The sequence below is a fragment of the Manis javanica genome, chromosome 17 (assembly GCF_040802235.1).
Source record: "Manis javanica isolate MJ-LG chromosome 17, MJ_LKY, whole genome shotgun sequence".
In the NCBI taxonomy this organism is placed as follows: domain Eukaryota; kingdom Metazoa; phylum Chordata; class Mammalia; order Pholidota; family Manidae; genus Manis; species Manis javanica.
Genome location: NC_133172.1, coordinates 51743578 through 51756273, shown reverse-complemented (window position 1 = coordinate 51756273; position 12696 = coordinate 51743578). Strand labels below are relative to the sequence as shown.

At 38.2% G+C, this 12696-nt stretch overlaps 1 protein-coding gene across 2 annotated transcripts in view; it reads right to left on the bottom strand.

The window, feature by feature from the left end:
• The window catches only part of AP1G1 (adaptor related protein complex 1 subunit gamma 1), a 63819-nt gene extending 53905 nt beyond the window's left edge, over positions 1-9914 (bottom strand). For both annotated transcript variants that reach the window (XM_073225943.1, XM_037025252.2), the window contains exon 1: positions 9618-9914. The gene's annotated coding sequence lies outside the window, so the exon portion shown is untranslated. The remainder of the gene's footprint in view (positions 1-9617) is intronic.
• Positions 9915-12696: the final 2782 nt, after the last annotated feature.

Genomic DNA, 12696 nt, shown 5'->3' with positions numbered 1-12696 from the left:
TCCTAAGGAGTCCTTTATTATCAATAATGGTCACAAAATTCTCAAAACAAAATCTTAATCTTTTAATGATGTGCCCCAAAGGGTATAATAAACATAAAGGGAAATTAATCTATGCCTAGTGTAAATACAGGTGGCTTTAACTTCTGTGTAATTTTTGGTATCTTTCAAATAATGAACACATATAACTTAAGCAATAAATCTTGCTTTGAAAATTCAAATTAACAAAAACCACAGGAATGATAAATAAAGCAAAACTGCAAACTTTCAAAATACTAAGATGGCATTCATTCTAAAAGAACAGATTCACATTTATCACTTTTCTACAGGATGACATTAGAAAGTTACTAGGAAATGATTTAATACTAAGTAGACATCTTTTCCCTAGCATATTCCTCATGAAGCCAAGTTCTGTTCATTCTGGATACCAAGAAAGAGGTTAGGGGAGTAAGGAGAGGGCAGTAAAGAGACCTGATCCACAGGAAATTAAAGATTCATTTTTAGACCACATTTCTGACATTAGTTAGAAATGGAGGGGAAAAGTCCCACTGACAACAGTGTTGAAAACTATAAAATACAGGAATAAATTTAGCAAGAAATATATAGGAACTAGATGAAGAAAACTAATCTATGAAACCTTTATTGAAGGACCTCAAACTACAAGACCTGAACAAATGGAAACTCGTCATAATAAGGAAAAAACGCCATCATTAAAAAATGTCAGGCCTCCCAAAATTAAAGTATGAATATAGTGCAATTACAAACAGTGGGCTTTTTGGAGGTTTTCTGAATTCAAATGAATTATTTTCAATTAATATAAATATAGGAATAAATGTTTAGGAATAGTCAAGAAAGTTAAAAAGTACAGCGACAGGAACTTTTCTTAACAGAGTGTAACTTTCTATAAAGTTATACTCAAAACAGTAAAATAATGGTACAGGAAGAGAAAAACCATCCAGAACAAAGCAAACATATATGGGAGCTTAGCATATGGTAAGGTAGTATTTAATCCATCGGGAAAAGGATGGCTGTTTAATCCCAGCATAGCTGGCTCTCTATACAAAGGAAAAACCACACAAGACCCCCTACTTCACACCTTAGAAGTTAATTCCAGATGTCATATGACGAAGAATTACTATACTATAAGGTATTCCTACAAGGTTAAAAAAAAGGAGAAAAACAACTTTAAAAAAAAGTGAACCAAGGACATGAACAGAAAACTCTCAATAAGGAAATTCAAAGGCCAAAAACATCAAAAAGGGCTAACTCCAGTAATAGTCAGACATTAAAATTAAGCAAAATTGAGAGACTATTTATCATCTAGCAGACTAGGAAAAATTAAATTAAGTAATTACATCTAATAATATGATGATATGGAAAACCCACTCTAGTGGAGGTGGAAATTTTGACAACCTATTTAGAGAGTAGTCTAGTAGTATTAACATTTAAAACATATTTCCTTTAACTCAGAAATCCCACTTTGGACACGTCTGCAGAAATAAAAGAATCAGCAAGAAAGGTGGCACCTACAAGGATGTTATTGTAGCACTGTAGGGCAAATTCTAGAAACAACCTAAATGTCCACAGGAAAATAACTGAATAAATTATGTACGGCACATCCATACTATGAAACGTAATAGAGATGTTTAAAAGAACAGTACAGAATTATATTTACTGACAATTATTGTTAAGAAAAACTTGTTACAGAGTAATATAAAAATTCTGATCTCACTTTTGTGAAAACAAAAGAATCCCTAATACATGCACATTTATGTTACTATATACAGTACTTGACCAAGCATGGAAAGAAATATTAAAGTACACCCAGAATCTGGTAAAATGGTTGGGGGGCAAAAATGAAGAGAGCTGAGGAAAATTAATAGCTTTTTTTTTTTAAGTATGTCTTTAGACTTTTTTCATTTATTACAATGAACCATTATTTTGTAAAGTCAGCACTATAAAAGTACATTATTCATTCACAACTGCATCAAAAAGAATGAAATACCTAGGAATAAACCTAATGAAGGAAGTGAAAGACCTATACCCTGAAAACTACAATACACTCATGAGAGAAATTAAAGAAGATACCAATAAATGGAAATACATCCCGTGCTCATGGATAGGAAGAATTAATATTGTCAAAATGGCTATCCTGCCAAAACAATCTACAGATTCAATGCAATCCCTATCAAAATACCAACAGCATTCTTCAATGAGCTACAGCAAATAGTTCCAGAATTCATATGGAACCACAAAAGACCCTGAATACCCAAAGTAATCCTGAGAAGAATAAAGCTGAGGGGATTACACTCCCTGACTTCAAGCTCTACTACAAAGCCACAGTAATCAAGACAATTTGGTACTGGCATAAGAACTGACCCATAGACCAGTGGAACAGACTAGAGAGCCTAGATATAAACCTAACCATATACAGTCACTTAATATATGATAAAGGAGCCATGGACATACAATGGGGAAATGACAGCCTCTTTAACAACTGGTGTTGGCAAAACTGGACAGCTACATGTAAGGGAATGAAACTGGATTATTGTCTAACCACATACACAAAAATAAACTGAAAATGGATTAAAGACCTGAATGTAAGTCATGAAACCATAAAACTCTTAGAAGACAACATTGGCAAAAATCTCCTGAATATAAACATGATCAACTTCTTCCTGAACGCATCTCCTCGGGCAAGGGAAACAGCAAAAATGAACGAATGGGGGCCTACATCAAGCTAAAAAGCTTCTGTACATAGTTTGTTAAAACCTATACATGCTTATGTTACTCTACAAGAAGTTAATGTCAAAGAAATAATCAATCTTCCCATGTTTTCTTCCGTCTGCTACTTCTATAGCTTTTCTTCTTCCTTCCTAATTACAACATTTTAGTAGAATTCGTGCCTCATATCGAAAATTACTGAGTATCATAATTCTTCCAAGTGGTAAAGATACCTCAAGACAAATGCTGGGCATAGAAGCCACAGGGCATAAATCTGCAAAGAAGTAAAAAGCTAACCTTTTCAAAGAATATTGTTCTCTCTCACTTACCAACTTTACATTTCCCTGTATGGCCCCGGAAGATGGCTGGTTAGCCAGAGACGGGTAAGATTCCTCAAGGGAGGAACAACCTAAGACAGGCACAGTCGCAGGGGGGCCATCAGGTGAGAAATTGGGGATCAACAGAGGTGAGGCTTAGAACCTCACCCATCTCCCCCGTTTTGAGAGAAATCTGCATCCGTGGATGTCTTGTTGCCCTTGTCTAGCTTGGATTAATACTTAGTCTATAGGCACACACCTGATCACCTGCATTTGCCCTCTTACAGCACTAAATTACGTTTTCTCCCTTTATCTTGCATCTACCTACAGCATTTATTTAAAAAAAAAACACGGGAGAAATGTGGGATTCACATATATATCAAGTATAAAAATCAAATGGATAATCATATGTGACTTGATTATTCATAGTTCATGATGCATGATCAAAACTGAAAGTTTCTGTGATATGACTGCCCTTGCACTGTTCACCATGTAAGAAATTATTCACTATGTAAGAACTTCTTCACCATGTAAGAACTTGTTTGTTATGCTTCAGAAGATTGGAGACTGTTGAGAATTAGGCTTGGGGTTGATTAATGATTGTGCATTGAGTCCCCTATACAGAATTTTATTGTTGTTAACAACCATTTCATCAATAAATATGAGAGATGCCCTCTCAAAAAAAAAAAGCTTCTGTACAGCAAAGGACACCATCAGCAGAACAAAAAGGCATCCTACAGTATGTTTGTAAATGACTTATCTGACAAGGGGTTAACATCCAAAATATATAAAGAACTCACACCTCAACACCCAAAAACCAAATAACCCTATTAAAAAATGGGCAGAGGATATCAACAATTCTCCAAAGAAGAAATTCAGATGGCCAACAGGCACATGAAAAGATGCTCCACATTGCTAATTATCAGGGAAATGCAAATTAAAACCACAATGAGATATCACCTCACACCAGTTAGGATGACCAGCATCAAAAAGACTAAGAACAACAAATGCTGGAGAGGATGGAGCGAAAGGAGAACCCTCCTATACTGCTGTTGGGAAGGTAAACTAGTTCAACCATTGCAGAAAGCAGTATGGAGGTTCCTCAAAAAACTAAAAATAGAAATACCATTTGACCCAGTAATTCCACTCCTAGGTACTTACCCAAAGAATACAAGTTCTCAGATTCAAAAAGATGTATGCACCCCTATGTTTATCACAGCACTATTTACAATAGCCAAGATATGGAAGCAACCTAAATGTCCATCAGTAGATGAATGGATAAAGATGCGAACATACATACAATGGAATACTATTCAGCCATACGAAACAAATCCTACCATTTGCAACAACATGGATGGAGCTGGAGGGTATTATGCTCAGCAAAATAAGCCAGGCAGAGAAAGACAAGTATCAAATGATTTCCCTCATTTGTGGAGTGTAACAACAAAGCAAAACTGAAGGAACAAAACAGCAGCAGATTCGGACTCCAAGAAAGGACTAGTGGTTTCTAACAGGGAGGAGTGGGAGAGGGTCGGTGGGGAGAGAGGGAGAAGGGGATTGAGGGGTATTATGATTAGTACACATAGCGTGGGGGGGATCATGGGGAAGACAGTGTAGCACAAAGAAGACAAGTAGTGAATCTGTGGCATCTTACTACACTGATAGACAGTGACTGCAATGGGGTATGGGGGGTCTCAATAATATGGGTGCATGTAATAACCACAATTTTTCATGTGAAACTTCCTAAGAGTATATATCAATAATACCTTAATAAAAAATTGTAATAAAAATAAAAGACTGAAAAAAGAAGTACATTATTCAAACACAAGGGGAGAGTCAGTTACAAATCACTACTAATGTATCAACATATTTCTATTTGGAGGAAAAAGACTGAAGTTCTCAACTTACTGTTTAGTTTCCTCAGCATAATGAATGATGTAACAAGTATTCAAAAGAAAGACAGAAGATAGCAGAAAGAGTAGACTTCTTTGCTGCCACTTGGAGCTTTTACATAAGAAAGAGTATGACTAAATGACACAGAGAAAATGGTAATGTCAATTTCCCGATTAAACATCTAAACTGTATTTTCAAAGACATGGAGACAAGGTTTTGTATGTTTCTTAAACCTGAAAATGAACTTCACTGACATGAACTTTACCAGTCACAAGTAAATGACCTGAAAGAGATTCCCATAATTCACTCAGGACCCCAACTGCTTTTCGCTCTAGTATTCACCAATTATTATATATCTGAACCCTTGAGCAATTTTTGATTATTATTTTCATTCTGCAGAGTAGCTAAGAGCCAGGTACTGTACTATGTACTAAGGATGCCATGGATTAGCTAGTTCTTGCTCCCTGGAAGCTAAAGGAAAAGTAGACAATTCAACAAATACTTTTAAAAAGTGCTACACCCATTTGCCTGGGGGGAAAGAAGTGCTACACCTCTTTACCTGGGAGTAGAGGAAAGGAGAACAGGTTCACGAGGTGGAAGAAAAAAGCACTCCAGATACAGGTAGAACAGGGACACCGAGAATGAAAGAGCAGCAAGAAGTTCAGTGTGTGTAAATAATACAGCCAAATGCTAGTAAAATCAAACTGCAAGCTACTTCCTCATTCTACTTTCTCAAATAATCAACACCATTTATGAAGCTGTCATCATGGAAAGTTTCTGAAGAAAATACAGAGCCAGCACATTCACTGATAGAGACAATACACATTCAAACAGTATCAAAAAATTTTTTTTAATTTTTAAAAATATAGAACATCACATATATATGGGGAACAATCATAAAAAGCTCTTCTTACAACAGTTTTCCTCCATAATCATATCAAAAAACTAATATCTACAAAGATTCAAATAGCTCTTCTAGTATGCCTAAATATTTTCATTTATATATTGCCCTATTCATCTCAAATATTTCCACGGTATTTTAAAAGTATCATGTTTTCAAAAATTTCAAAAAGTGGGAAGGGAACCAAAATCTTCTTTAAAAAGCAATAAAAAATTTAACTTCCCTTCCTTTTCTTCAGCTTGAAACTGAACAATTTCCCAACAGTGAGGTTTAGTAAATAACTTCACTAAATTGAATTATAAAAATATTAAGGGAACTCCTTTTAGTTTGAGTTATACAACTGTAAATAAGATCTCATTTACAAAAATTAGATCTTATAACCAGTGTAAATCATCTATTCTAGGACAATTTTAATGTTAACCCAAAGCCTTGTGAAGGAAGTACAAATATTTTATAGTTTCAAAGATTTAAGTTCATGTCCTTCTCATATTTGCTTTTCCCAAGAATCCATAACATTACCCTCAAAGCCAGGAAAGTTGAAAAGCGTAGGATGCACAGTAAAACACAAATACAATCAAGTACAACAAGCAAGCTGGAGGTACCAAAGCAATGTATCAGGTTACACTGTGACTGTCCCACTGTAAGAAGAGAGAAAGGGGGGGTAAAAACTATTTACCTTTAAGATATCTTTATAAAGTACAATGGTCACATGTTTTCTTCAGCTCTTAAAACTATGACGACTTTATACATGTAAGACTATTTTTCACTGACAACACTTAATTTATTCATTTTCTCTCTCCAATGGTCTGAGCAAAATAAATTTTTAAAGAAGCAAAATTTAGAAGTACGTAAAGAAAAAAGCATTTCTCATTTCAATCATATTATCCTAAGCCTTGCCCTTTTATACAGGTTAGTTAAAAGTTAGACAAGTGTGGGTTTTTTCCCACTTATAGATCCACAAACTCTTGACAAGAGATTGTTCTAGTAACCAAAATTCATGCCAAATAAAGTATTCTGCATTACTCTATCAGTGAAGAAAAAGCCTTACACATGTTTTCAAGGTAGAAATGACAGCTTTTATTGAAATAAAATTTTCTACACAAAAAGGAAAAACAGAAAACCCTAATACTTTTGACAATGATTTGTTTCAAAACCTCTTAAGTCCAAGAAATACAAAAGCTTAGATAAACTCATAATTTTAAAATTGCTTGCTAGTTTAAATATTATTCTACATGTAAGAAACTGAATAAAAGTTACAAAGGGATAAAAGGAAGCCAAAATCAAGGACTGAAAACAAATTCATAAAGCAAGGATTCAGTTACAAGTACTAAAAACAGTTAAATGAGTTGCTGCAACTTGAAGGTAATAGCTTTATATTTTTTTGTGGCTAAATGTAAATGTTTTAAAGTTTGATATCAATTTAAGTCCTGCTGTGTACACAAAATTTAAAAATCCTCATCAACTGCACATAAGGGGATTAAGCATTTTGAAAATCTGTTTTGGTATGTAGTTTTCCAGTTCTTTTTTTTTTTTTATTAAAAATAATCTTTTGGAAGACACTCATTCAACTTTTTCAATCTGAGTTTTTATAAATCACAAAAAAATCTCTTGGGTTTTTGTACACCATTTATTTCAAGACTACTTTTTAAAATGAACAGTGGGATGAAATATCACGAAGACATTGTTGACAATTTTTGTACTTTATAATAAAGTTTCACTCATAAAATTCACCCTCAAATCTAGAACTGCTGTCAGTAAAACAGATCAAAAGAAAAAGCAACCACTCCCCAAAGAAAATGAATTGAGGGATCCTGAACAAATTAATTTCAAGTGGCTACTTGAAATCCCAACAATTTTAGTCATAGTACACATTCATGTATGTGCTGGATCAATCAACTGGTACACTAAACAGCACTTTGCTTAAAATTTTAAGGCAAAAGGGCACTTTCACCAACTGAATGCAAACCACCTAAGAATTATGTTTAAAAACCAGTACATTATACCATGAAATGAAGTGAGTTAAGTAACACCTATCTGATAGCTCTTCCAAAAGTGTGACTCAGATAATGGAACATTTCAGTAGCAACTATAGCGGACACTTAGTTCAATGAGTGAGCATTCCAAAGATGTTCCCTGTCTGACATTTTTTTCAACGCCCAGCCCCACGGTAAATACACAAATAGTAATCAATACAGTTTTGAAAAGTCTCCTCAAAACAAATAACACTATTTACAGTAAAGACATTCAGTTTTCTACTGAGGCATCATATGACCAGTACAGGAATTTATCTACCTTATGATTAAAACAATGCACTTACATGTGAACTAGAAATACTAAAAGATTTAATCCAGTTCAAGTTATAAATTTAAATTTGAGCAGTCACCAGGCCATAATCCCAAATAAGTTATTTCTTACTTGCCAATGTAAAAAAGACCAGAATGAGATGAAATGGAGATGATTCAATCACAAGCACCCAACTTGAAATGCAAGAAAAAAAATCAGTGAATTAATGTGCAATGCTTTTTATTCAAGCACACTATACTGCACACAGAGTTTAAGAGTAGAATAAAATTGGTGAGATTACGGGGGTCGGAAGTGTCTATATTTTTAAACCAAAATTTAAGGTGTATACAGTTTGACAAGCATTATGGGAACAGTGGAAGCGCGTATTTAAAATCCAAGTATAGAGAAACCCAATACACGAAGTTGAAGTATTTTTTAGAATTAGCAAAGATCATTAATGTACAAAACACCTGAAAGTTAAGATTACTAAGAATTATTTCACTCCTTTCTTCTGGTAACTAATCCTTACAGCTGCCAAAAAAAAAAAAAGTTACTTTCCTCTACTACGTCAGATTCAGATCCTTCTTCACAGGCATATTTTCATGCCCAGGGATACATAACACCAAGAAAAACACTTAAGTGTCAATAAGCACCAAAAAGTTTGTGTTCAGGACAGAAAGGGAATCCACAAATGAGAAAACATTTGATAGTCTCCTGCCTACACCTCCGCCCCAAGCAATTAAATCAACTTTATAAACATTTACTGTTGGAAGTACACTATGAGTGGTTCGACGGATCTTCTACACCAAGCCCTAAGAGTTTGGAAATAACCAATAGTCCCGACTTCCGGGCAGTCTGGGAGATCGGGAGAATTACTAGGAACTGATGACCGCAGGACAGGAGTTTGAGGGAAGGGTAAACAGTGTACTAGAAGGTAAGTTAAAAAAAAAAAAACTTGTACAATTGGGAAAGAAGTTAGTCGAAAGGTTAGAGGGAGACGAGGCCGATGTCCGGTTCTAAGAGGACAGCTCTGCAGGCGCTGAGAGAGTTAGCATTTGGAAATGCTGGAGAGAGTTCTAGGAAGGCCTGACCCGGATACATGACAGAAGAGCGCTGATACGTGGCTCAGGAAAGTCACGCGGGGGCCGTGCGGGGGTGGGACCCTGGGACCCGCCCGCTGACCCCAGGCTCCCTGAATGAGCCCTCAAGAGGATCACAGCTTGGGAGTCAGTGGGTTCCCGGAGGCCCGCAGCAGCCGGGCAGCGCCACAGCACCGAGCGGCCGCGCGAGGAGCCTCCCTTCCGAGGCCTCGGGGTTGGCCCTCAGAAGCAGGAGCAGCCCGCGGGGCCCCGGGCCCCTCCTGGCCCGGCCTCGGTCCCGTTCTCACCCCCTGCAGCTTGGGACGGGACCCCTGGGACTGACAGGAAGCTTCCGGCCGAGCGCTCCAGGCAAGCGCGGAGCAAAAAAAGCAATATGCTCTTAGCGGGGCGAGTGACACTCACCGGCACGAAACCTCGAATGAAACCAGCAGCTCCGGGGGTGGCGGCGGCAGTGGCAGCAGGAACCGAACATCCAAAATGGCGGCTCCCTCAGCCTCACCACCGCTACTGCAGGCGGAGGGATCCTTCGGGGGGAGGGTGTTCTTAGCTAACTTCACACGCTATCGCAGAAACCTCGGTACCTGTCTCCCTCTCCTTGTCAGTTCCGCGTCCCCTGACTGCACTTCCTCGTGCTAACCCTCTCCTATTATCCAAGAATTAGGACCCTGCCGCGGACTATTTGCCAAGGAGGAGGTGACTGTTCTTGGCAGAGCGACGCAAAGCGTAGCAAGGACCGGGGCTGGCACTGATGACGCTAGACGCTGCTGCCGAGTCACCGCTGCGTAGAGTCTGAGCGAGAAAGATCCGGTTGATCCCGGAGCCCACGGATATTGGTTCCGCTTGCGGAGGGAAAGCTGGATACCAGGAGGCTGAGTTTTCGCCTCAGGTGGGCGGAGTCACGCCGAGTGGGCGGGGTCGCCGGTAGTGGGCGGGGCTAGCAAGTTAGCGAAGGAAGTGGGTGAGGTGAGGTAGATGGGGACGGTGAACACGGAGCCGGGCTGAGCTTGCTATAATTCTAGAGAATCCCCCACTCTATCACCTTTGAGACTTTAGCTTTCTCTTTAGGTTGAGTTCAGGAACAAGTTTCAAGAGGTCATAGATTCTGTGATGTTATATTTGCAATGTATTTTATAAAGAGAATTAGAGTATGACACAGAAGAATGGATTCCACGCCAATACCAGCGCTCAACTTAATGCCGTTAAACTCCCAGGGCTTCAGTTAGGATTGGAACTAGTGAGAGCTAAAACCCTTCAAGAGTGGACTTTCTGACTGTAACTCCATGAATAAATGACATGAGACAAAGACAGTCTAACCGGACAGTTCCTGGGCTGATAAATAATTATTAACACCAAACAAATATTTTCCATATGAGCGTAAGGAGCGCCATGATGTATTGGCCCAGTTAAAGGAACGATGACCTACCTAAACTAAAATCTTTCATGTAGATTGGTATTAAAGTACCTCTGAAGTAAATAAAGCAGAGCACCTGCCTGGATGCCAAAGAGAACTGAACTAACCACAAGTCTTTAGGACTTGTCACAGCAGGTTGCACTTTTTTCCTTAGATTGTCACTTTCATGCAGGATTTAAAGACGTTTTACACAAACTGAACTGAGTAGGCCTAGCTGTATCTTCTTCAACTACTGGGGCATGCCAAATGGCTGGAAAGAAAAGAGGCCAAGGTGTAATAATAGTAATTATCATTTTTTATTATTAAATATTGATATCACATTGTTTATAAAAGCACCTTCTTATGTATAATCTAATCTGACCCTTGGACAACTTTCTGAGTCATACTAGACAAGCATGAGTAACTTAGTTTTACAAATAAGGAGACTGAGCCTCAGAGAAACTGTGACTTGCTGAAAGATCAATCCTCCCTCTGCCTCCCCCACTGGATTCTGCTATACCGTGACACCTGGTGAATTAGAGAACTGTACATACCCACCCCACCCGCACATTCAGGGTGGAGTCAACCAAGAGCAAGTGGTCGGGGAAGCACAGTGCTTACGGAATTCAGTTGCCTCATACCCCCTCCATGCACTACTGTACAGTGCAGTCCTGGATCACATGGCTAGTAAATAGTAGTATGAAACTAGAACACCAAAATGATGCCATAATGTGGATTTCTCTGTGTAGCTATGCATAAACACCTGCTAAAGTACAGTTTGGGGTTCCTATCAAAGTAAGGAGTTTGCAGGTTGCAAAACAGTTAGCTAACATATTCTGTTTGCACTGTCACAAAAATTTGCTTAGAGGTCTAATTTCAATTTTTAGCATTGCAAACCAGAAAGTTAAACCATCTTAAGAAAGAAAGGAGCTTTTTCTACCATGCCAAATGGCAGAGCATTAAACAGCAAATGGCCAACATTATAAAATGTAAATCCCCTCAATATATTTTTTTTACTTATCTTTATGATTGCCAAACCCCTCCTCCAATGCAACTGAAAATTAAAAGCAATTGACCCAATGTATAGCATGGTCATGGTCATCATTATCCTGATGTCTTTGGTTTCTATGGGTAATGCAATAAAAGTCTGGGAAAACTTACTCTCTACCTACTCAAACATATCCCTGATTTCAGGTAAATAAATTACAGCAGGTCAATAAAATAGAATACTATGTGCCAATAAAAATGAAACTACAGTTCTGTTTTTGTTACCATCATATGGTGGTTTTTTAAAAACATTGCAAAACGGTTGCTATGCTGATGGACAGTGACCGTAATGTGGTTTTTAGGGGGGACCTGATATAGGGGAGAGCATAGTAACCATAGTATTCTTCATGTAAGTGTAGATTAAAGATTTAAAAAAAAATCAGTTCCTGTGTGCTGACCTCCAATGAGTTCTGCACAGTGGTATAGAGGGCATGTCAAAGTGTGGGCAAAGGGTCTGTTTGTTTCTATGCAGAAGATCAAGGCCTAGCTTGGCTACCCAGAAAATGAACTAAGATATGATATGAGGAGGAGCTTCCAGCATCAGCACTCTCTGGAGGACTCGTGCCGGGGGATGATCATCAAAAAGCCTCCACAGGGATCCGGGCGATGCTGCGGTTGTGGCTGCGTCCACCCCACCATTTCCTGGACTTGCCATTGGAATGAGGAGGGAGATATCTAGGCTGGCATGTGCATACAGTGAGACAACGAATTTGACCGGATCTGTACTGTTGGAACTCAACCAGGAGTTGGGAGGGGTGCAAGGTGTAGCACTCCAAAATCTTATGCCTATAGACTATCTACGGTTAAAAGAACATATGGGATGTGAACAGATCCCAGAAATGGGTTGCTTTAATTTGTCTGACCTCTCTCAGACTATTCAAGTACAGTTGGACAATATCCGTCATATCATAGACTAATTTTCACAAATGCCTAGGGTGCCTAAATGGTTTTCTTGGCTTCACTGGAGATGGCTGGTAATTATAGATTTGCTTTGTTTATGTCACCGTATTCCTATTATGTTAATATGTGTGCGCAAGTTAGTTA